Genomic DNA, 25,149 nt, shown 5'->3' with positions numbered 1-25,149 from the left:
TTTCACTCATATATGTTGTTGAGAGACTAAACCTTAAGATTTGAGTGAAAACTTGAGTGGAAGCTGTGAGGATTAGAGTTGAGGCGAATTCTATCTTAAGCGTTTGGGTATGGTGACCTTGAAGTTGTAAGATATGGAGAAATATCTTTATACGTTACAACTGATACGATTCTTTGAAGTGGCAAACTTTTGAGTTGAATGAATGACAAAACCTTCATTGGTTCTTATTAGTTTGTTTAAAGCATGTATTGTTTGCAGTGTTTGTAGATGTTTGTGGGTGTCATCACTGTAAACCCTCAGGAGACACAACTCCTCCAACTAGGGACACCTAGGGGTTCAAAGGCTTGTTGCACATGCTCAGTGCAATCGTTTAGCCAGCGAAAGTGGTTTTGTTAGATGTTTGTGTTTTGTGTGTTTTAGTTTTAAGTTTGCTCAAGGACTAGCAAAAACCAGGTTTGGGGGTATTTGATAAGTCACATTTTGCATGCATTTATATCTTCCTTATTTGGTGTCTTTGTGATTGTTTTGGATTAAACTAGTTGCATTTTACATTATTTGGTGTTAGTGTGCAGCCAAGGGTGAATTTGGATCAATGAGAAGGCAAATAAAGTAAAAACATTCCTTTTGGTAGCTGAGCATTATTCCAAACTTGGAAAGGGTTCTTGGGAATTAATTTGAAGTCCAAATATGAGGAATCTAGGACTAATGTGGCTGCTGAAATTCAAGAGAAGATGTGATTAGGAAAGTGGTGCATTAGAGTCACATTGGGTGGTTCTAAACAAGGCAAAAACATGCAGATTTCTTATTATTCCACATGGCTTGTGCCGTGTACTCCCTAGCCTAAAACATTCAGCCATATTTCCACCAACAAACACAATCATGTCATGCAAATCCCATGTGGTTCCAAGTCAGATTATGCATTTCTAAACACCAAAGCATGCATTCACATGCATGCTCATACTCATTCCATCATCCCATGCCGTGTATTTTCTTCAACTTTCCAGATTTGTACAAACAATTTCTGGTGGTTCAATTCATCTTTGCAGAAATTCACATGCATTGTGATTAAACAAACCACTCCTTGCAGCCATCATTTCAGAAATCCAACTCATCCCTTTGTCCATGCCGTGTGCCTATTTCACCTTTCCAGAATTTGTACAAACAATTCACCTTTGCAGATTCCACTCACTTGTTGCAGCAAGGGCACATGCATTTTGATTAAACAAACCACATCTTTGCAGATTTTGTCCATGCCATGCGTCCACTACCTCAGAAACCCATCATTCCATCACTTATGCACTGCCATCTGAGTTAAACAAATTCAAGATCCAATCTGATTGTTGGAGACACATTCATTTCTATAAAACAAGTCTCATTTCACACAAGAAGTGGTTCCGCAAGTTTTCTTCTTCATTCAGTCCATTACACACACTTAACCTCTCCCATTTCACTCCATTCTCTATCCATTTCAGTCCCAAGGGCAGAAACCATTCAAACATAACCATTCTACCTTCATCCGCACCACATTTGGAGAAGCAACACCAAGGAACTCTTCAAGGACTTCAACATCAGTTTTGCTTCAAGGGTTTCTCCTTCTTAATCTTATGTTCACTCATGTTATTTATTTTTATGTTAAACCTTTGTAAACATGAAGTGTAACTAATCTTCCTCTAGGGATTCGATGTAACCTTGCAAAGTTTGCCATGTAATTAAGTTAGAATGCTCAGTTTGTCCATCTATTTCTTGTTTCATTCTCTGATTTAATGGTGACTTAGTGTGTTGATTTTAATGTTTGATCATCATTTGAATTAATCACAAAGTTGTGTAGCCAAGATTAAAACACACATCATGCATAATCTTGGTAGATATGTGAATGAATGAAGGGAATGTTTAGCAAACATCCTGCCGAGTTATTCCCTTTGGTTTTATGAAAGTTTCTTGTGCATTACATACTCTAGATTATGAACCAAAGTTGCACATCACAATTAGGTTCATGATTAGAGACATTTGATCAAATCCACACATCATATGGTTGATCATGTCCAAGTGAAACAAACTCAAGAAATAGGTAGATGAATGAGTACAAACTAACTTAACAAACATGGACTTAGTTAAGCAATGGTGAAATCGAATCCCTAGCTTCATTTCCATTGATACTATCTCATTGTATTAGTTGTTGATTCATTTATTTGTGTTTACTTCATTTTCTTACACTTTCAAGTTACAACAACAAATCTGCCTATTTAGACTAGTTTGATTCATATTCCAAATCTGCCTATTTAGACTAGTTTGATTCATTTCATAGAGTTCTTGCAAAACAAGTAATTACATAGGTCCAATTAGTCCCTGTGGATTCGACACCCTTGCTTGTGCCATTATACTAAATATATTCAAGCATTAGGAAGGAAATATACATCAACAACAAGCAAGAATCATTACGCTCTATGAAAATTATAAGTGTTGACGAGGCATTCGTTACTATGATTGCATGAAACTTATGCCAAGAATTCGTTTAACGCGATTGTTTATAAGCAACCTCCACTACTTGTGAATATAAGTTCATAACTATTAGGTGAAACTCACTTATATTCTAGCGTCATATTCATGCATGAAAATTAAGCGTGTACTCTCAATAAACATACATAAATAAGTTATTGATAGGAGCATATTCATGCGACTTAATTAGCTTGTTCTCGTGCATTTATGTTGTGTTTACTTAGTTGTTTTAGTGTTTACGGCCACTTTTGTGTATTTTCAGATTATAAGGCCAAAGTGTGCAAGAAGATGCAAATTGGAGTCTTTTGGAGCGAAAGAGGAATGAATGAGTTGAAGACTTGAAGAAACGACGAATTCCTACGCCAACGATGAATTCTTACCAAAACGAAGAATCCTACTCAAACAAGGCTTCCTATTTTAGGAAAGTTGACCCTAAGTTTCCCGTTTTGGTAACCTTTCCTAATCTTAAACGTCCGCATTTTCTAGCCACTTTGAAGTCCTTGTAGGCGCTTTAGGACACAAAACGAAGGCCCTAGGGCCCTTAACACCCTATGCCGTGGGCTTTAGCCCAAGTCCTTTCCCTTGCCGTGCAAGGGGGGGGCATTTTAGGCCCAAATCCATTAAACTCTAACCCTAAACCCTAATATCCTAATTCATGCAGTCGTCCCTCTCCCTTGAATCCATAGCCTTTGATTCATCCAAAACCAATCTCAGCCGTACCTTGTTTTTAACCCTAGAGCCTATTCTATTCACTAGCCGTCACACCCTAATTAAATCAGCCACACATCACTCAATTCCTTCCCCTAAGCCGTGCATACCATGCACCCTAATTGATTCAGCCATTTTACACACCCTAATCCCCTAACCCGTGCATCACACACCTCTCATTCCATACACTAATTCGCAGCCAGCTTCACACCCCATTCATCCTTAAGCCGTGACCCCCATTCATTCAACCCTAAGCCGTGCATTCCATTAACCCTAATTCTAATTCAGCCATTCTCACACATATTCCTCTCTAGCCGTCACCCTTCATCATTCTACACATTCACCTTAACACTAATCAGCCACCATCACAAATCCTCTCTAATCCGCAGCCACCTTTCCATCTTCCCCTTCCATTCCAGCCACTTCCAAGCCTTGCCGCAGCCATCTCCACCATTCCAACCACCATACAAACCTTCCTCCATCACTCTACCACCTTGCCGCACCACCTTATCACCATAACTCCAACCCTAAACCAGAAAATCACCCAAAAACACCATTTAACCTCACTGCCGCAGCAAGGAGAAGAGGAAAGAGGAGCTTCGACGCGCACCAATTCACGTGGATTCGTTGGGCGTTCTAGGTGTAATCAATCCTTTATGCTTTATGTTTAAATTCATTTGTAATTCTCTTTTTGTGAACATGAGAGGCTAAATCCCCCTAGTTAGCTAGGGGGTGATTCGAAACCATGTTTATGCTTGCAATATGAATTGATTACTTTTGGTTGGAATTTCATGAATGTTGGATTCAATTCGTTTAACTGTTTGATTGATAACTTGTTTGTGTATGTTTATTGAGAGTGCACGCTTAATGTTCATGCATGAATTTGACACTAGAATATAAGTGAGTTTCACCTAATAGTTATGAACTTATATTCATAAGTAGTGGAGGTTGCTTATAAACAATCGCGTTAAATGAATTCTTGGCACTAGTTTCATGCTCATCATAGTAACGAATGCCTCGTCAACACTTATAGTTTTCATGATGCTTAATGATCTGTGATTGTATCTTTATTGTGCTTTTCACGTAAAGGACTTTTGGAGATTGTTTTGAATTGCGTTGCGCTAACCCATCCAATTCATTAACTTAAGGAAAACTTGATGGTTAATTTAAGCGGACCTAATTAACCCGGAGTGTTGAGTGTCATAATTCATCGAAAGACCAACTGAAAATCATTTTGTATGCAAGTGTAACATGTGTGGAGAAGAACCTTCTAGCTAGCATTTCATCCATATTTTCATCCAATTCATCTTTACAATCTGCCTTAATTTACAATCTGTGCATTTTAGTTATTTTCGTCAAAACCTCAATCCCCCTTTACTTTAGTGTCCAACTTAGTTAGAAAGTGTCTTAGTTTGTGTTTATAAGTGTTTTGATTCATTTGATTACATAAATTCGTCCAAATTCACCAAAGTGCTCAAAACTGCCCAGAAAGTGTTTTTAAGGCAGTTTTGAGTGTTTTGGGGCTGTTTTGAGTCTTTTGATTTGTTTTAGTGTTTTTATTGTTTAGTTTTGCATTCCTTGAGTCTAGTTTAGTGTTTCAAACTTTATTTTACGTTTTTGAGTCAGTTTCCAAGTGATTTTGCAATCCCTCCTAATCCCCGGTTAAGAACGATCCCTACTTATTCATATACTACAATTGTCACAAGAGGGTTTTAATTTGTGTGCTTACTTAGTTTGCATCATGCTATCACTTTGGGAAATGCTATGGAGGTTGGAGCTGACCTAAAAATGTCCAAACATAGCCTAGAAGTGGATGAGGAGCTGCTAATTGAGGAAGAGGAAACACCTTTGCCGCAGGCACCTATTGCTCCTACGCCATCCAATTCAGGTAAGGTGATAAGTCACATTTTGTATACATTTATATCTTCATTATTTGGCGTCTTTGTGATTGTTTTGGATTAAACTAGTTGCATTTTACCTTATTTGGTGTTAGTGTGTAGCCAAGGGTGAAATTGGATCAATGGGAAGGCAATTGAAGTAAAAACATTCCAGAAAAGATGTGAAGTGTTAAGAAATGCAATTCGGCCGTATTGGGTGATTCTAAACAAGGCAAAATCATTGAAGTCACCTATGTGGTTCCAACATCAAAACATGCATTCACATGCATGTCACAACCTTGGCCGTGTGTTCCACTACTTGTCCATTTACCTTTTGCGCCAAAAACACCCATTTCCATCACTTAATTCATTCAGTCATTTTGACACCAACAATCACAACCTAGCCGTGTGTTCCCATATCATCCCATCAGATTATGCACTTCCAACATCAAAACATGCATTCACATGCATGTTCACACCTTCACATGCATGATCCACATCCATTCCGTGCATTCCATTACATTTCTGCACTTCATCTTTGCAGAAATACACATGCACTTCAATTAAATAAAACCCATGCTTGCACCTTTCCCTTTTGTTATTCACCCATTATTCCAGAAAATCACTCATTCTTTGTCCATGCCGTGGGATCCCTTCTCCTTTCCAGATTTGTACAAAGCATTTTCTGGTGGTCAAATTCACCTTTGTAGGTTCCACTCACTTGTGGCAGCAAGGGCACATGCTTCTTTGAATACATTAACACTTCCTTGCAGACCTTGTCCATGCCAGGCGTCCACTACCTCAAAAACCCATCATTCCATCACTTATGCTCTGCCATCTGAGTTAAACAAATGCAAGATCCAATCTGATTGTTGGAGACACATTCTTTTCCATAAAACAAGTCTCATTTGACACTACAAGGGGGTTCCGCACTTCTCTTATTCATTCAGTCCATTACACACTTAAACTCTCCCATCTCACTCCATTCTCTGTCCATTTCTGTCCCAAGGGCAGAAACCATTCAAACATCACCATTCTACCTTCATCCGCACCATACTTGGAGAAGCAACATCAAGGAACTCTTCAAGGACTTCAACATCAGTTTTGCTTCAAGGGTTTCTCCTTCTTAATCTTATGTTGACTCATGTTATTTATTTTTATGTTAAACCTTTGTAAACATGAAGTGTAACTAAACTTCCTCTAGGGATTCGATGTAACCTTGCAAAGTTTGCCATGTAATTAAGTTAGAATGCTCAGTTTGTCCATCTATTTCTTGTTTCATTCTCTGATTTAATGGTGACTTAGTGTGTTGATTTTAATGTTTGATCATCATTTGAATTAATCACAAAGTTGTGTAGCCAAGATTAAAACACACATCATGCATAATCTTGGTAGATATGTGAATGAATGAAGGGAATGTTTAGCAAACATCCTGCCAAGTTATTCCCTTTGGTTTTATGAAAGTTTCTTGTGCATTACATACTCTAGATTATGAACCAAAGTTGCACATCACAATTAGGTTCATGATTAAAGACATTTGATCAAATCCACACATCATATGGTTGATCATGTCTAAGTGAAACAAACTCAAGAAATAGGTAGATGAATGAGTACAAACTAAGTTAACAAACATGGATTTAATTGAGCAATGGTGAAATCGAATCCCTAGCTTCATTTCCATTGATACTATCCCAATATAGTAGTTGTTGATTCATTTATTTGTGTTTACTTCATACTTTCAAGTTACAATAACAAATCTGCCTATTTAGACTAGTTTGATTCAATAACAAATCTGCCTAGTTTGATTAGTTTGATTCATGTCTTAATATGCCTAGTTTGATTAGTTTGATTCATGTCTTAATTTGCCTAGTTTGATTAGTTTGATTCATTTCTTAGAGTTCTAGCAAAACAAGTAATTACATAGGTCCAATTAGTCCCTGTGGATTCGACACCCTTGCTTGTGCCATTATACTAAATATATTCTAGCATTAGGAAGGAAATATACATCAACATAAGGTTGTTCCAAAGTTAATTATTTCTAACCCCGTTCCATTGAATGTCCCTATTCCTTGCAGGATCATGCAATCCAAGGAAGAAGAGGGTGAGAAAGGCATCTCCGAATCCTTTCCAAAGAATCAAGAGCAAGATGTGACGGGGGAATATCAAGAATTCGTCAAAGAGGACATATTTGAAACCACAAAACCCAAAGAAGTTGAATTTGATGACATTGGACAAGTCATAACCATCACATGCAATCTGGCCAAGTCCAATATCCCTGAAACTTTCAAGGGAGTGGTGTTTGTCATTGAGTTCTTGTCAGAGCACACAGGTAAGCCGCCTCCCCGAATTTCAATTTTGTTTTATACTGATATGCTGTTAATGATCCAGGCACCCACTCTAGAATTTAAACCATTACCGGATCATCTCAAGTATCACCCCCCATTCAAAGATAAATTCCATGCCGTGGGTTCTAATTGAGCCTAAGAAGGCTTTGTCCGGCTGCAAGACGTAAAAGAAAGCGCTACTTGGGAGGCAACCCAATACAGTGAATAAAACAAAGCTTGTTCATTAATTTTCGAGAAATTACAATTGTATCTAAACATGGCAGAAAGATGGAGCCTTCACAAGGGTTGTGTACGTGAGGCCCCACTACGTGGCAACACTCTCGGAGCAGGAGGCATCGGAGCAGAAAGCATCGGAGCAAGAGGCATAGGAGCGGGAGGCACCGAAGATAGATCATTCAAGGCCCCAATCCTTGGTGGAACGCTGGATGACCCAGGGAAAAGGTGCCTCTGGAAGAAAGCCGCAAGCCTTTGACGGTCATCAAGCTCATCAAGCTTCCTCTTCATGCCTGTCGAATAATTGTTGGCAAGCTCGTGCAAACTTCGGTTCTCGTACTTAAGCTGTTTGATCTCCTGCTTAAGACTTTCCACCTCCGCCATCAAGGATTCAACCTGACGGGAGCGAGCAAGTAGGCGTTGGCCCATGTTGGACACATAGCCAGCACACTGAACACTGAGAGCCAGGGACTCTTGAACGGCCAACTCATCGGACCGTCCGGAAAGCAACTGACTATCTTTGGGAGTGAGGAGGTTCCGAGCTACTATCGTAGCCGTTGTTGCATCCGTCATCACAGAGTCCTCACCTGTAAGAGGGGCATGAGAAGAAAAGAAAGATGGGCACCATACCTTATCCTGACGCGGCGCAACAGGATCATTGCTTAGACTCAAATCTAAGCAAATGTTCGATGGGTTAGATGAGCTAGCCATTTTTCAAGAAGTTAAAAGAGAAGGGTTGGATGGAGTGAAATCTCGACGGGCCGGAGACGATTTCTGGGCAATTTTCAAGTGTGCATGCTAGAGGTGATCGATCACCTCTATTAAAGGAGAGGCGTTCACCGATTCAGAAATGAAGAGACACCACTCTTCAAAACCAAAATTTCCGGCGTAAAGATTGCCAGCTCGTCAGACGCAATCCCGGCTTTTCAGAAAGCGTGTGTAACTTTGTCAAAAGCTCCCAGCTTTTCAGAAGACGCATGGAAGGCGAGAAATTAGCTGCACACTTTTGCCGACAAGTGTGGGAGACAAAGCCGAAAGCTCTCGGCTTTTTAGAAAGCGTGTGCCACTTTGTCAAAAGCTCCCGGCTTTTCAGAAAACACGTGCCATTTTGTCAAAAGCTCTCTGACAAAGCTGAAGACGCGTGGAGGTAATTTCCGCATCCGCATTGCCACTTGCCATTACAATTCCTATATACATCAACATTCATGGCAAGGCATACACCCAGAAGCGCATGACTTTCCTTCTCTCCTTCTCTTGAGAACACACTTTCAACCATGGATGTATCCCCCAAAGAAGATACCAAATGCCTGGAATACAAAGGAGGCAAGAGGAAACGGTGGATCGAAGCATGTGGATTCATTCGCTGCCTCTTCGAAAGCAAAGGTATCTCATATCATCAAGGGCGAAAGCAAAGGTATCTCATATCATGCTCTTTCCTTGTCTTTTCCTTTGTCCTTGATATTACTTGCATGGCAAAGTGAAAGAAGCAATCAGCCGGCACTTGGAGTCTATCTGGACTCTATTCCCTAGTTGCTTACCTAGCGTTGCTCTCGAGTAGTCATCTTCAACGGTTGATACACTTCCAGAGAAGGGACCACTTCTGCAAAGGGGAGCAAGTAAGGCTAAGGAAAAGGATACATTGAAGCATGAGGAGACAAGCATATGCTGAGCTATCCTCTAACCCTCTTCAATACGAATTGGAGAGATTGAACAAAGAAACAGATAAAAGGAGTAAGCTCAGACCTTCAGGAGAGACCAAAAGAATCCTGCTGCCCAGTTCAAGAGTAGCACAAAGGAAAATCAACGATCGGAGGAAACCAAAAGAATCTCCAGCTCAGTTCAAGAGTAGCCTGTGGAAAAACTCACGATGAAGCCTCACTGCAATCACCAAGGAGAAGATGGAATTTACACTCCATAACCAGATTTGCATCCCTAAACTCTTCTCTTTGTTAGATACATTCTGCCATGTTTAGTATGTTTAGTTGCTGTTTATGTGTTTACTTTTGTTTGATGTGTTTTAAGCTTAAAACATTGAGGACAATGTTTGATTTAAGTGTGGGGGGGTAACTAAGTATATTTGATGCAAATTCGCGGGATTTTATCACCCATAACTTCTAGTGTTGTTCCTTGCTGTTTTAAAATGTTTTTAAACTGATTTGGAGTGTTTTAGTGTGTTTTGTGTTATAACTCCGAAAATCACATAAAAATTTGAAAAACATATTTTGAAAAGCCTAAAAAGAGTGTTTTGAGTCGTTTTTGTGTCGTAGGTACCTTCCAACACTTGCCTCAGGATTTGGTTTTTAATTGCATGACTGTTAAAAAGAGTTATAAACATAGAGAAAAGTTTGATTTACTCTTGGTATATGCTTGGTTATGGTTATAATGTATGACTTCACATGCAATCATAAAAGAAAAATTAGTTTTTGTAACATGCCTGAAGGAAGGAACTCAAACAAACGCTACAACCCTGAGAGACTTGAGCCTATAACGTTCTTTGGAGAGTATAATCTGTGATTTCTTGTTTTCTAAAGTTGTTGCATGATCTCATTATTCTTTGCTTGGTTACTACTTAGAAGGCATTTCATCATATAGTTCCAAATGCTAGAACTCATGCCCATTTCATTCAAAGCATGTTATTGATTTGCATAACACATATTCAAGAAGAAGTTGTGTAGTGACCACCACCATAGCCAAATAGCCTTACTTCCCATATTTCGTATATGTTGTAAGTTTTAACCCCGTTGAGCCTTGTTTAGCCTTTATTCTTTGTTTACCCACATTTTCCTCACCTAGCCTAGTTTAGGACAATCCTGATGCGAAAATTATACGCACACAAATTAAACCCTCTTTTTGACAATTGTAGTATAAGTATAAGTAGGGATCGTTCTGGACCGGGGATTAGGAGGGATTGTTAATCACTTGGATTTGACTCAAAAACGTAAAAACACAATATAAAACACTCTACTAGACTCAAAGAATGCAAAACTAAACTTTAAAACACTAAAACAAACCAAAAGACTCAAAACAGCACCAAAACACTCAAAACTGCCTTAAAAACACTTTCTGGGCAGTTTTGAGCACTTAGAGTACTTTGGACGAATTTGGGTAACAAATTGAGTCAAAACACTTATAAACACAAACCAAAACACTTTCTAACTAATTTGAACAATACAAAGACTCAAAGGACTCAAAACAAGTTCAAAAGACTCAAAACTGCCTAAAAACACTAACTAGGCAGTTTCTGACCTTAAACCCAAATTTGGACGAAATTAAGTTGTAACTTGACTCAAGACTCTTAAAAACACAAACTAAATTGATTTCTAACTAATTTGGACATTAAAGTAAGGGGCGATTGAGTTTTGGACGAGATTAAACTAATTGCACAGATTCTAATTAAAAACAGAATGTAAATATGAATGTGATGGATTTGAATGGATGGGATGACTAGCTAAGGGGTTCATCTCCACACATGTTACACTTGCATATAAAACGATTTCCAATTGCACTTCAATAAACCATGAATTCTCAACGCCCTGGGTTAATTAGGTCCCCTTAAATTAACCGTCAAGTTTTCCTTAAGTTAATGAATTGGATGATTGCATACGACAACCCAAAGCATTCCTCACAAGTTCCCTACATGAATTGCATAATAGAGATACAAGCAAGAATCATTAAGCAACATGAAAACTATAAGTGTTGACGAGGCATTCGTTACTATGATTGCATGAAACTTATGCCAAGAATATGTTTAACGCGATTGTTTATAAGCAACCTCCACTACTTGTGAATATAAGTTCATAACTATTACGTGAATGATAGGAGCATATTTATGCACCTTAGTTTAGCTTGTCCTTGTGCATTTATAGTGTTTTTCCTTAGTAAAGTAGTCTTTTAAGCTAGTTTTATGTATTTTCAGGTTTTAAGGGCAAAGTATGCAAAAGGATGCATTTTGGAGCCTTTTGGAGCAAATTAGAGCTTGGAATGGACATCATATGCTTGGAGCCAAGAGGATGGACGAAATTGAAGATTTGAAGATGATGTTCCCTACTTGAGCAAGGTTTCCTAGTTGAAGTAGGAAAGTCCCTAATGGAAATGGGTTTCCTAGTTGAAGATGGATTCCTAGAAGAATGAAGATTCCTACTCAAACAAGGTTTCCTACTTGAAGTAGGAAAGTCAAAATCCAAATGGTCTCAAGTGAAGCAACAAAGAAGTTTTCCAAGTCCAAGAAGGAAAAGGAGTTCAAGATGAAGAAGGAATGATGAAGACATGGTTTCCTAATCCTAATAGGCAAAGTTTCCAAGTACAATGAGGAGTCCTTATCCATTTAGGGCACCTTATCCATTTAGGACACCTTATCCTAATCCTATAGGGATGCCATGCACTTTACCTTATCTTGGAGGGTTTCTAGAAGCCTTAGATGCCCTATCCTATCCTTGCCATGGGTTTTATCCAATTCCCCTTAGTTTTAGGCTTTCTAGAAGCCCTAAACATTATCCCTAAGCTTTGCCGCACCCTTATCCCTTTTTTCCTACAAATTTGGCACTTAAAGCATGATTTTAGGAACCTTATCTTATCTCCTACAAAGGTGGCGCCCAAACCCTTCTAGAAATCTGATTTCCCTTGCCTTGCAAGGCATTCTAGAAACCTTATCACCTTATCCCATACCTGCTGCACCTAGGAAGCATTATCCCTCTCTATTTCTGATTTCTAAGCCTATTTCCTAGTTGATTTGGGTTATTCAAGTCCATATCTGATTACCTTAGGGTTTTAAGTGCCTATATATACTCATGTTAACCCCTAGATCAGATCACCACCTCTCATACACATTCATTCATTCCATAAATTCGTCAAAACATCTCCACAGCCTTGCCGCAGCCACCAAACACCTTTCTCCCTAGTTTTAGACCCTTGCCGCACCATCCCCTTCCCCTAAACACTACTACATCCCTCCATAACCATCCATCCATACACCTAAGGCCCTAAAACCTGTCCCTAGACCCTTGCCGCACCAAGGAGGAGGAGAAGGAAGCTCGGAAGTTCATGCAATTCAAGTTCGCGTGGTTGGAATTTCTAGGTGTTTCTTTTCCTTTGATTTCAATGTTTAATTTCAATTCTCTTTGTTTTGTGCGTATGAGGAACTAAACCCCCCCTTGGCTAGGGGGGGATTCGAAATACATGTTTATGCTTGCAATATGATTTGATTACCTCTAATTGCGTTTCATAAGTTGTGAATTCAATTTACTTGTCTATGTGAATTACATTGATTTGTGTGTGTTGGTTGAGAGTGCACGCTTAATTTTCATGCATAAATTGGATGCTAGGATATAAGGAAATTTCACCTAATCGTTATGGAATTATATTCACAAGTAGTAAAGGTTGATGATCTCAATCGCGTTAAGTAAATTCTTGGCATAAGTTTCATGCAATCATAGTAACAAGTGCTTCGTCAATGCTTATGGTTTTCATAGAACTTAACGATTCTTGCTTGTATCTCTATTATGCAATCATGTAGGGGACTTGTGGGGAATGTTTTGGGTTGTCGTATGCAATCATCCAATTCAATAACGTTAGGAAAATCTGAGGGTTAATTAGTGCAATTCACGGTTAATCTGGGGCGTTGAGAATTCATGGTTTATTGAAAAGCAATTAGAAATCGTTTTGTGTGCAAGTATAACATGTGTGGAGATGAACCCCTTAGCTAGCTTCCCATCCATTCATTAAATCCAAATTCGTTTAAAATCTGTTCGTTTTACAAAGTTTTAAGTTTGGTTTTCAAATTCGTCAAAATCAAAATCCCCCTTTACTTAGAGTGTCAAATTAGTTAGAAATCAATTTAGTTTGTGTTTTTAAGTGTCTTAGGTCAAGTTAAAACCAATTTTCGTCCAAAGTTGTGTCTAGTGTTCAAAACTGCCCAGATTGTGTTTTTAAGGCAGTTTTGAGTGTTTTGGTGCTGTTTTGAGTCTTTTGGTTTGTTTTGGTGTTTTAAAGTTTAGTTTTGCATTCTTTGAGTCTAGTATAGTGTTTTATATTGTGTTTCTACGTTTTTGAGTCAATTCCAAGTGATTAACAATCCCTCCTAATCCCCGGTCCAGAACGATCCCTACTTACATTCTTCACTACAATTGATAAAAAGAGGGTTTAATTTGTGTGCGTATAAATCTCACATCAAATTTTGGCGCCGTTGCCGGGGATTAGCAACTTTGCTAATCGCTTGGATTGTTTTATTTTCGTTTGTTTTATTTTAGATCAGATTCTTATGTTATTTTGTTTCTTGTTTTAGGTACTTGTTTATGACTCGGAGTTCTAATCCGGTTCATGAACATATTTTAGACTTTGGCGACGATTTTGAGCGTGAGTTGAGACGTAAGAGGAAGAACCCGGAACCTAGTGAATCAAGTGCAAGTTCCGAGTCCGTTTCTGAATTTGAAGAAGAAGTGGAAGACATGGCAGCGGACAACCGAACAATCAAGGAGCTTTCCGCTTCGGGATTGGCCAATGCCGCACCCTTGTGCATTCAATACCCAAGGGCGGCTCAAGACAAGACTGCCGAGTTCGAATTGAAGTCAAGCCTGTTACATCACATTCCAAAGTACCATGGGCTATCCATGGAAGATCCGAACAAGCACTTGAAGGAGTTTGAAGTCGTTTGCTCAAGCATGACTCCGGTGAACGTGGATGAGAGCATCTTGAAGATGAAGGCCTTTCCCTTTTCTCTCCAAGAGAAAGCGAAAGATTGGTTGTACGAATTGGCACCCGGAACGGTCACATCATGGGAGAGCATGAAACGGGCTTTCTTGGAGAAGTTTTTTCCAACTTCTCGAGTCATCCTCCTACGAAAAAGGATAAGTGGAATTCAACAAGATGAAGGTGAATCCTTTCCTACTTATTATGAACGTTTTAAATCTCTTGTTGTTTCATGTCCACATCATCAAATGAAGGAGGAACTACTTCTACAATACTTCTACGAGGGACTTCTACCTATTGAACGTCAAATGCTAGATGCCTCAGCGGGAGGAGCCTTGGTGGACAAGACCCCCACGGCTGCAAAGACTTTGATTGCTAATCGAGCATTGAACGCTCAACAATACGAAGGCATTGGACAGAGGAGTACCCCACGGCAACACCAAGTTAATGAGGTAAGTGCCATAACCGAACTTCAAAATCAAATGGCTAACCTTACTACGTTGCTTTCTCAGGTGGTGGAAGGTCCGAAAGTCAAAACCGTAGCTTCTTGTGGCGTATGCTCCATGCAAGGACACCCTACGGACAAGTGCCCACAATTGATCGAGAATGGAGGGTGGGAGACACTCAATGCCGTGGGATATGGCAACCAATACCAATCACGTGGTGATCCGTTTTCTAATACTTACAATCCCGGTTGGCGTGATCATCCGAATTTCAAATGGCGAGACCCCCAACAAGGTCAACAACAAAGCGGATTTAGGCAACAACCCCCGGGTTTCTATCAAAAGCCGTTGGCACCACCACAAGCCCAAGCACAACCTGCCCAAAGCAATGTAGGTAATTCAAGTGATAATGATAAGATTTTTCAATTACTTAGTACTTTGACGCAGGAAGTCCAAAATCAAAACAAAGAGAGGCAAATGCAAGACAAGAGGGTGGACAACTTGGAGAAACAAGTGGGACAAATTGCCGAGTTTATGGGGCAATTTCGTGAGCAAGGAAAGTTGCCAAGTTCAACGGTGGTCAATCCGAAAGGCGGATTCGAATCTGCAAAAGCGATGCATTTGCGAAGTGGAAAGCAAGTCGGATCTGACCTCAACCCATCCAAATCACGTTCCAACGAGGAGGACGAGTTGAGAATTGAAGAGGAGGAGCAAAGGCCACTCACGGCCAAGGTGGAACCAAATGGGCCGCATGTTCCAAGTGACCCCAAGTTGTCCAATTCATCCAATAAAGGTAAAAACGTGTCAAATTCGGTTCATACTAATGATTTTCCTGCGAATGTTCCTTTTCCTAGTAGGTTTAAGCAAACAAAGAAAGAAGAAGCGGAAAAGGACATTTTGGAGACGTTTCGAAAAGTTCAAGTCAATATCCCCCTCTTGGATGCAATTAAACAAGTCCCGAGGTACGCCAAGTTCTTGAAGGAACTTTGCACCAATAGGAGGAGGATTTCGACCAAGGAGGTGGTCAAAGTAGGTGAAAACATCTCAGCCATCTTACAACGCAAGCTGCCCCCAAAATGCAAAGATCCGGGTAGTTTTACAATTCCGTGTGTTATTGGTAATTCTAGGTTTGAATCTGCCATGTTAGACCTAGGTGCATCTATAAATGTCATGCCATATTCAATTTATGCATCTATGAACCTAGGAGCGTTGAAAAACGATGGTGTGATTATACAATTAGCCGATAGATCTAATGCCTATCCAAAGGGAGTTTTGGAAGATGTGTTAGTGCAGGTTAATCATTTGATCTTCCCGGCGGACTTCTACGTACTTGAGATGGATGAATCAGACCATGCCCCTTCATTGCCCATCCTCCTCGGAAGGCCATTCATGAAAACTGCTCGGACAAAGATTGACGTCTATAATGGCACGTTGACGATGGAATTTGATGGGGAAGTTATTAATTTTAATCTTTCTGATTCTATGAAGTACCCTAGTGAGAATCATTCATGTTTTTCTATTGATGTAATTGACTCTTTGTCGCAGGACTATTTTGACAAATTGAACAACGATGCACTTGAATTGGTCATTGCACAAGGCATGGACAAGCAAAACATGGAAGCCACAACCATGGGAACCCACGGCATGCATGATCATTCTTTTGCCGTGCCCCCTAATGATGAGGTCATTGAGATGGTGGCTGCCCTAAAATGCTTCCCTCAGTTGTGCAGCCACCTACACTTGAACTTAAGCCGTTGCCTAGTCATTTGAAGTACGTTTTCTTAGGCGAGGATGACACGTTGCCCGTCATTATTTCATCCTCACTCATGGCACAAGAAGAGAGCAAATTGGTGCGAGTGCTTAAGGAGTACAAAACGGCAATTGGATGGACCTTGGCCGACATCAAGGGAATTAGCCCCACTACATGCATGCATCGCATACTTCTACAGGAGGGGTCTAAAACATCCCGAGAGGCTCAACGCCGTCTCAACCCTCCGATGATGGAAGTTGTGAAGAAGGAGGTAATCAAGCTTTTGGATTGTGGAGTAATCTATCCAATCTCGGATAGTAAGTGGGTCTCACCCGTTCAATGCGTTCCGAAGAAATCTGGGGTGACTGTGGTTGCAAATGCCGAGAATGAACTTGTTCCTCAACGCATTCAAACCGGTTGGAGGGTGTGCATCGATTATAGAAAGCTAAACGCCGCAACAAGGAAGGATCACTTCCCATTGCCATTCATCGACCAAATGCTTGAGAGGTTAGCCGGTTATGCTTTCTATTGTTTTCTTGATGGTTATTCTGGTTATAATCAAATTGTCATAACACCCGAAGATCAAGAAAAAACTACTTTTACATGCCCCTTCGGTACTTTTGCATATCGTCGCATGCCTTTTGGTTTATGTAATGCACCTGCTACATTTCAACGATGCATGATGAGCATATTTTCTGATTATGTTGAGAAAATCATTGAAGTGTTATGGATGATTTTAGCGTGTTTGGTGATTCTTTTGATGGTTGTTTGCATAATCTTAGTTTAATCTTAAAACGTTGCGTTGAAACTAACCTTGTTCTTAATTGGGAAAAATGTCATTTCATGGTTAAACAAGGCATAGTTTTAGGTCATATAGTCTCTAAAAACGGTATTGAGGTTGATAAGTCGAAAATAGATCTTGTACGTCACTTACCCTCTCCAACTTCGGTTAGAGAGGTTCGTTCTTTTCTTGGCCATGCAGGTTTCTATCGTAGGTTTATCAAGGATTTCTCGAAGGTTGCACAACCTCTTTGCCGTCTCCTACAAAAAGACGTGATGTTTGAATTCACCAAGGAGTGCACGGCATCATTCAACCAACTCAAGGAGTTGTTGACCACGGCACCCATTATTGTTCCCCCGGATTGGAGCCTCCCGTTCGAGCTTATGTGTGATGTGTCCGATTATGCTTTAGGGGCTGTTTTGGGACAAAGAAAGGACAAGAGGCCGCATGTCATCTACTATGCCTCACGGACGTTGAACGATGCCCAGTTGAACTACTCTACTACGGAAAAAGAACTTCTTGCCGTTGTCTTTGCTTTAGATAAATTTCGATCATATCTAATTGGTACTAAAGTAATTGTTTTCACTGATCATGCAGCTCTGAAGTACTTGCTCACTAAAAAGGAGGCCAAGCCACGGCTAATTCGATGGATGTTGCTACTTCAAGAGTTCGACATAGAGATTCGGGACAAGAAGGGAAGTGAAAACGTGGTGGCTGATCACCTAAGCCGAATGGTGCACAATGAAGAGGCCCTACCCATTGCCGAGACATTCCCCGATGAACAATTGTTGTCCATTAAGGTTAGTGCACCTTGGTATGCCGATATTGTTAATTTTTTGGTGTCAAAACGAATTCCAAGTGAGTTCACTAGACACCAACGTGATAAACTTAGGCATGATGCACGGTTTTATGTGTGGGATGATCCGTACTTATGGAAATTTTGTCCCGATCAGATTATACGTCGTTGTGTGCATGATTCTGAATGTCATTCAATTTTGAGTTTTTGTCATACATATGCATGTGGAGGGCACTTTGGCACACAACGCACGGCCCTCAAAGTGTTACAATGTGGATTTTATTGGCCTAGTGTTTTTAAGGATGCTAGAACATTTTGCTTAGCATGTGATAAATGCCAAAGAATAGGTGGTATTAGTGCAAGGGACCAAATGCCGCAAGTTTCTATCCTAAATGTTGAAATTTTTGATGTTTGGGGTATTGACTTTATGGGTCCCTTTCCATCATCATATGGTTTTACGTATATTTTGCTTGCGGTTGATTATGTGTCGAAGTGGGTGGAAGCAAAAGCCACCCGGACTAATGATTCTAAAGTGGTTGCAGATTTTATTAGAACTAACATTTTTGCAAGGTTTGGTATGCCACGAGTGATCATTAGTGATGGAGGGTCACACTTTTGCAATCGGACCATTGAAGCGTTATTGAGGAAATACCATGTCACCCATAAGGTTTCTACACCTTACCGTCCTCAAACAAATGGCCAAGCCGAGGTTTCCAACTGAGAGATCAAGCAAATACTTGAGAAGACCGTTGGGCCAACAAGGAAGGATTGGAGCTTACGGTTAGATGATGCACTTTGGGCGTATCGTACGGCGTACAAAACCCCCATTGGGATGTCCCCCTTTCGACTTGTCTATGGCAAGGCGTGCCATCTTCCCGTTGAATTGGAGCACAAAGCACTTTGGGCCGTCAAGAAGTTTAACATGAACCTCGACGAAGCGGGAAGTCAAGGGAGATTGCAATTAAATGAGCTTGATGAGATAAGGCACGAGGCGTACGATAATGCAAGCATTTACAAGCAAAAGACCAAAGCTTTCCATGACAACATGATCCGTGGGAAATCATTCTCAATTGGGTAGAAAGTGCTATTGTTCAATTCCCGTTTACGTTTGTTTCCCGGTAAGTTACGTTCTAAGTGGATTGGACCATTTGTTATTACTAATGTTTTTGTTCATGGTGCAGTCCAAATCCAAAGCTTGAAAACGGGACACGAATTCAAGGTGAACGGGCATCGTTTGAAGCCCTATTATGACACCTTTGTGGAGCATGCCGTGGAAGAGCTTCCCTTGCATGCCGTGGGCCCTAGTAAGGAGTGAATGAGGTCTTCGTCCGGCTGTACGACGTTAAAGCAAGCGCTACTTGGGAGGCAACCCATGCATTCAACAAAGGAAGACCGAGGAAGCACTCCAATTCCAGATTTGCGTTCCTAAACTCTTCTCTTTGTTGTTGATTTTGAATCTGCCATGTTAGGTTGTTAGATGTTGTTTTGTTTGTTTGTTTGTTATTTGTGTGAGTCTATGCTTGAAACATTGAGGACAATGTTTGATTTAAGTGTGGGGGGGTAACCAAAGTGTTTTGATGCAAATTCGTAGGGTTTTGTCACCCATAATTTCAAATGTTGTTTCTTGCTGTTTTTAGGTGTTTTTAGGCTGTTTTGGTGTGTTTTAGTATTTGTTGTTCTAAAAATCCAAAAATCCCAGAAAAAAATTAAAAAAATTGTTTTGAAAACCCAAAAAAGAGTTGTTTTAAGTTGTTTTTGAGTGTTTGTTTGTGTCTTAGGGTACCTTCCAACACAATGATGAGGATTCGGTTTGTAATTGCATGACTGTTAAAGAGAATGATTAACACGGATGGAAGTTTGATTTACTCTTTGTTTATGCTTGGTTGTGGTTATAACTTATGACTTCACATGTAATCAAAAAGAAAAAAAAATTAGTTTTTGTAACATGCTTGAAGGAAGGAACTCAAACAAATGCTACAACCTTGTGAGACTTGAGCCTAAACGTTTATTTGGAGAGTTCAAATCTGTGCATTCTTGTTTTCTAAAGTCGTTGCATGATCTCATTATTCTTTGCTTGGTTACTACTTAGAAGGCGTTTCATCACTATAGTTCCAAATACTAGAACTCATACCCATTTTATTCAAAGCATGAAATTGATTAGCATAACAAATAACAAGATGAAGTTGTGTAGTAGTCACCACCATAGCCAAATAGCCGAATCCACCCTTGTCATTCGTATTGTAGGTTTAAACCCCTTTTGAGCCTTATTTAGCCTATTTTCATTGTTAGCCACATTATCCTCACCTAGCCTAGATTAGGACTTTCCATACCTTTGTTCTTAAAGGATAGTAAAGCACGACTTAGGGTGAACTCCTTTGGTCAATATATGGCAGGAAACAAGTGTGGGGGAAGATGATAGGGCACGAAAAAAAAGAAAAGAAAAAAAAAAAAAAAGAAGAAAAGAAGAGAAATTCGTAGAAAAATCAAAAGAAAATAGAAAAGTGTTGAAAAGAAAGAAAAAGAGTTGGAAAATAAGTGAGAATGAACTCACAAGTGTTGGTTGTTGAAGGAAGGGTCCAAAAGAGTGAATTTGACCCTAAATGTTGCATGAATCTTCCCTTGTGTGTACTAATTGATTTCGGCCATTTGAAGAGAGTTTAAGTGTCAAATTCATTACTTTGCTTACTATTGCTTTAAAGAACTTTTGTTTATCCTTTACCCCTCTTTGTTAGCCAATATCCCTAGCCCCGTTACAACCCTTGACTTTAATCTTGAGTGTTATGTGTTTCAATTTGTGGAGTTTAAAATTGGTACGAGCATATGGTGTCACTGGTTCTCGCATCTAAGTAGTAGCATTCCATTCATGAGATCATATTGATAAACATGCTATTTAACTCCGAAAAGTGGTTTCTTTGTCATACATATATGTGAGCATTCGTTTTCATATTTACATCTATCTTCTCACATATAACTAGTATAGGATGTGTGGTCAGAAAATCTGTGTGAAAATTGAGTGCATATCTAGTAAGGAATTGAGGAAATTCTCTAAGTCATGTTACTACATTCAAATCATGTTTTAAATTGGTTATTTGTGAACTAATGAGTAGTGACTATGATTAAGTAAATGCTTAAGCGTAAAGATGGCTAAAATCTGTGGGAATGATGATTTTAACATGTCATGTGCATTGGAAATCCCTGAGGAATTGTTGGAAGGTGTAGGTTGTGTTTTACTCGTTTTACTTCGTTTGTTTACTTTGTTTCATTTTGTTTTGCTCAAGGACTAGCAAAAGCTAAGTGTGGGGGAATTTGATAGGAGCATATTTATGCACCTTAGTTTAGCTTGTTCTTGTGCATTTATTGTGTTTTTCCTTAGTAAAGTAGTCTTTTAAGCTAGTTTTATGTATTTTCAGGTTTTAAGGGCAAAGTATGCAAAAGGATGCATTTTGGAGCCTTTTGGAGCAAATTAGAGCTTGGAATGGACATCATATGCTTGGAGCCAAGAGGATGGACGAAATTGAAGATTTGAAGATGATGTTCCCTACTTGAGCAAGGTTTCCTAGTTGAAGTAGGAAAGTCCCTAATGGAAATGGGTTTCCTAGTTGAAGATGGATTCCTAGAAGAATGAAGATTCCTACTCAAACAAGGTTTCCTACTTGAAGTAGGAAAGTCAAAATCCAAATGGTCTCAAGTGAAGCAACAAAGAAGTTTTCCAAGTCCAAGAAGGAAAAGGAGTTCAAGATGAAGAAGGAATGATGAAGACAAGGTTTCCTAATCCTAATAGGCAAAGTTTCCAAGTACAATGAGGAGTCCTTATCCATTTAGGGCACCTTATCCATTTAGGACACCTTATCCTAATCCTATAGGGATGCCATGCACTTTACCTTATCTTGGAGGGTTTCTAGAAGCCTTAGATGCCCTATCCTATCCTTGCCGTGGGTTTTATCCAATTCCCCTTAGTTTTAGGCTTTCTAGAAGCCCTAAACATTATCCCTAAGCTTTGCCGCACCCTTATCCCTTTTTTCCTACAAATTTGGCACTTAAAGCATGATTTTAGGAACCTTATCTTATCTCCTACAAAGGTGGCGCCCAAACCCTTCTAGAAATCTGATTTCCCTTGCCTTGCAAGGCATTCTAGAAACCTTATCACCTTATCCCATACCTGCTGCACCTAGGAAGCATTATCCCTCTCTATTTCTGATTTCTAAGCCTATTTCCTAGTTGATTTGGGTTATTCAAGTCCATATCTGATTACCCTAGGGTTTTAAGTGCCTATATATACTCACGCTTAATTTTCATGCATAAATTGGATGCTAGGATATAAGGAAATTTCACCTAATCGTTATGGAATTATATTCACAAGTAGTAAAGGTTGATGATCTCAATCGCGTTAAGTAAATTCTTGGCATAAGTTTCATGCAATCATAGTAACAAGTGCTTCGTCAATGCTTATGGTTTTCATAGAACTTAACGATTCTTGCTTGTATCTCTATTATGCAATCATGTAGGGGACTTGTGGGGAATGTTTTGGGTTGTCGTATGCAATCATCCAATTCAATAACGTTAGGAAAATCTGAGGGTTAATTAGTGCAATTCACGGTTAATCTGGGGCGTTGAGAATTCATGGTTTATTGAAAAGCAATTAGAAATCGTTTTGTGTGCAAGTATAACATGTGTGGAGATGAACCCCTTAGCTAGCTTCCCATCCATTCATTAAATCCAAATTCGTTTAAAATCTGTTCGTTTTACAAAGTTTTAAGTTTGGTTTTCAAATTCGTCAAAATCAAAATCCCCCTTTACTTAGAGTGTCAAATTAGTTAGAAATCAATTTAGTTTGTGTTTTTAAGTGTCTTAGGTCAAGTTAAAACCAATTTTCGTCCAAAGTTGTGTCTAGTGTTCAAAACTGCCCAGATTGTGTTTTTAAGGCAGTTTTGAGTGTTTTGGTGCTGTTTTGAGTCTTTTGGTTTGTTTTGGTGTTTTAAAGTTTAGTTTTGCATTCTTTGAGTCTAGTATAGTGTTTTATATTGTGTTTCTACGTTTTTGAGTCAATTCCAAGTGATTAACAATCCCTCCTAATCCCCGGTCCAGAACGATCCCTACTTGCATTCTTCACTACAATTGATAAAAAGAGGGTTTAATTTGTGTGCGTATAAATCTCACATCAGTGAAACTCACTTATATTCTAGCGTCAAATTCATGCATAAAAATTAAGCGTGAACTCTCAATAAGCATACATAAATAGGTTATCAATCAAATAGTTAAACAAATTGAATTCACAACTTATGAAACGCAATTAGAAGTAATCAAATCAAAATGCAAGCATAAACATATATTTCGAATCCCCCCCTAACCAGGGGGGTTTTAGTTCCTCATGATACAAAACAAAGAGAATCAAAGAAACGCCTAAACATTCCAACAACTCAAACTTGAATTGTATGAACGTTTAGGCACTCTTCTCTTCCATTCCTCATTCGTACAAAACAAAGGGTATTGAAATTAAACATTGAAATCAAAGAAACACCTAAACATTCCAACAACTCAAACTTGAATTGTATGAACGTTTAGGCCCTCTTATCTTCCTCTTCGTTGTAGCACAAGGTCTAAGGATAGTTTGATGGTGTGAATGGTTTGGGGAGTGGTGAAAATGGAAGGATGTATGAATGAATGGGAATGAATGAATTGTGGCTGCAATGGATGCTTATTTATAGGTGAAAAGGAGGGAATATGACAGCTAGGAACTTGGTGGAAATCTGGAATGGTGATGGGAGATGCATGTGGCTGATTTATGCATGTGATTAAAGGGTAATGACAGATAGGTTATGATGATGAATGCATGTGCAAAGTTGGTTGAATGATTATGGGTGCATGTTGCTGATTTTTGGTGGAATGATGAAAGGCAAAGTGCATGTGGCTGATTTGTGAAGGGAATGCATGTGGAATGAATGTGTGAATGATGGCAGATTGTGTATGTGAATGATTAGGGTGAATGTGCATGTGCTTTGGCAGCTAGGTTGAATAAATTAAAGGGAGTGCATGTGGCTTGGCTGGAATGATTGGAATGCAATCTGAAATGGCATGTGTTGGTGTGAATTTCTGGTACAAAGGGCCTCCTTTGGTCTTCAATTTCGTCCATCTACTTGGCTTCAAGTAAATGCAATCCATTTAACGCCCCAAACTACTCCAAAATGCACCATTTAGCATACTTTGCCCTTAGAACCTGAAAACACACAAAAGAAGCATAAATGAATAAAATAACTAAAGAAACATAACGTAAATGCACGAGAACAAGCCATTTAAGTCGCATGAATATGCTCCTATCAAATACCCCCACACTTATCTTTTGCTAGTCCTCGAGCAAAACAGAAAGAAAAACAAAACAAAACAAGTAAAACACAACCTAAACCTTCCAACAATCGTCTTAGGGATTTCCAATGCACATGACATGTTAAAAATCATCATTCCCACAGATTTTAGTCATCTTCACACTTAATTACATTCTTAATCACAGTCACCACATACTATTTCACAATTAAGCATTTAAAACCATGTTTTGAATGTAGTAACATGCCTTAGAGAAATTGCTCAATTCCTTACAAGATATGCACTCGATTTTCACTCAGATTTTCTAACTACACACCATAATCTAGTCATATGTGAGAAGATTAATGAAAATGAACACTCACATATATATATATCACAAAGAGAGCAATTTCTGAAGTTAATAAGCATGTTTAGATATGATCTCATGAATGGAATGCTACTACTTAGACGCGAGAACCAGTGACACCATATGCTCATACCAAGTTCAAACTCCACAAATTGAAACACATAACACTCAAGATTGAAGTCACGGGTTGTAATGGGGTTCGGGGCGTGTGGATAACTGATAGGAGCATATTCATGCGACTTAAATGGCTTGTTCTCGTGCATTTACGTTATGTTTCTTTAGTTATTTTAGTCCTTTATGCTTCTTTTGTGTGTTTTCAGGTTCTAAGGGCAAAGTATGCAAAATGGTGCATTTTGGTGCATTTTGGAGTAGTTTGGGGCGTTAAATGGATT

Source organism: the organism of the source record quoted next, unplaced genomic scaffold, assembly GCF_019419815.1.
Source record: "Pyrus x bretschneideri cultivar Hongxiangsu unplaced genomic scaffold, Pyrus_bretschneideri_v1 Contig84, whole genome shotgun sequence".
Lineage (NCBI taxonomy): Eukaryota > Viridiplantae > Streptophyta > Magnoliopsida > Rosales > Rosaceae > Pyrus > Pyrus x bretschneideri.
Note: the sequence above shows the minus strand (reverse complement) of the source record.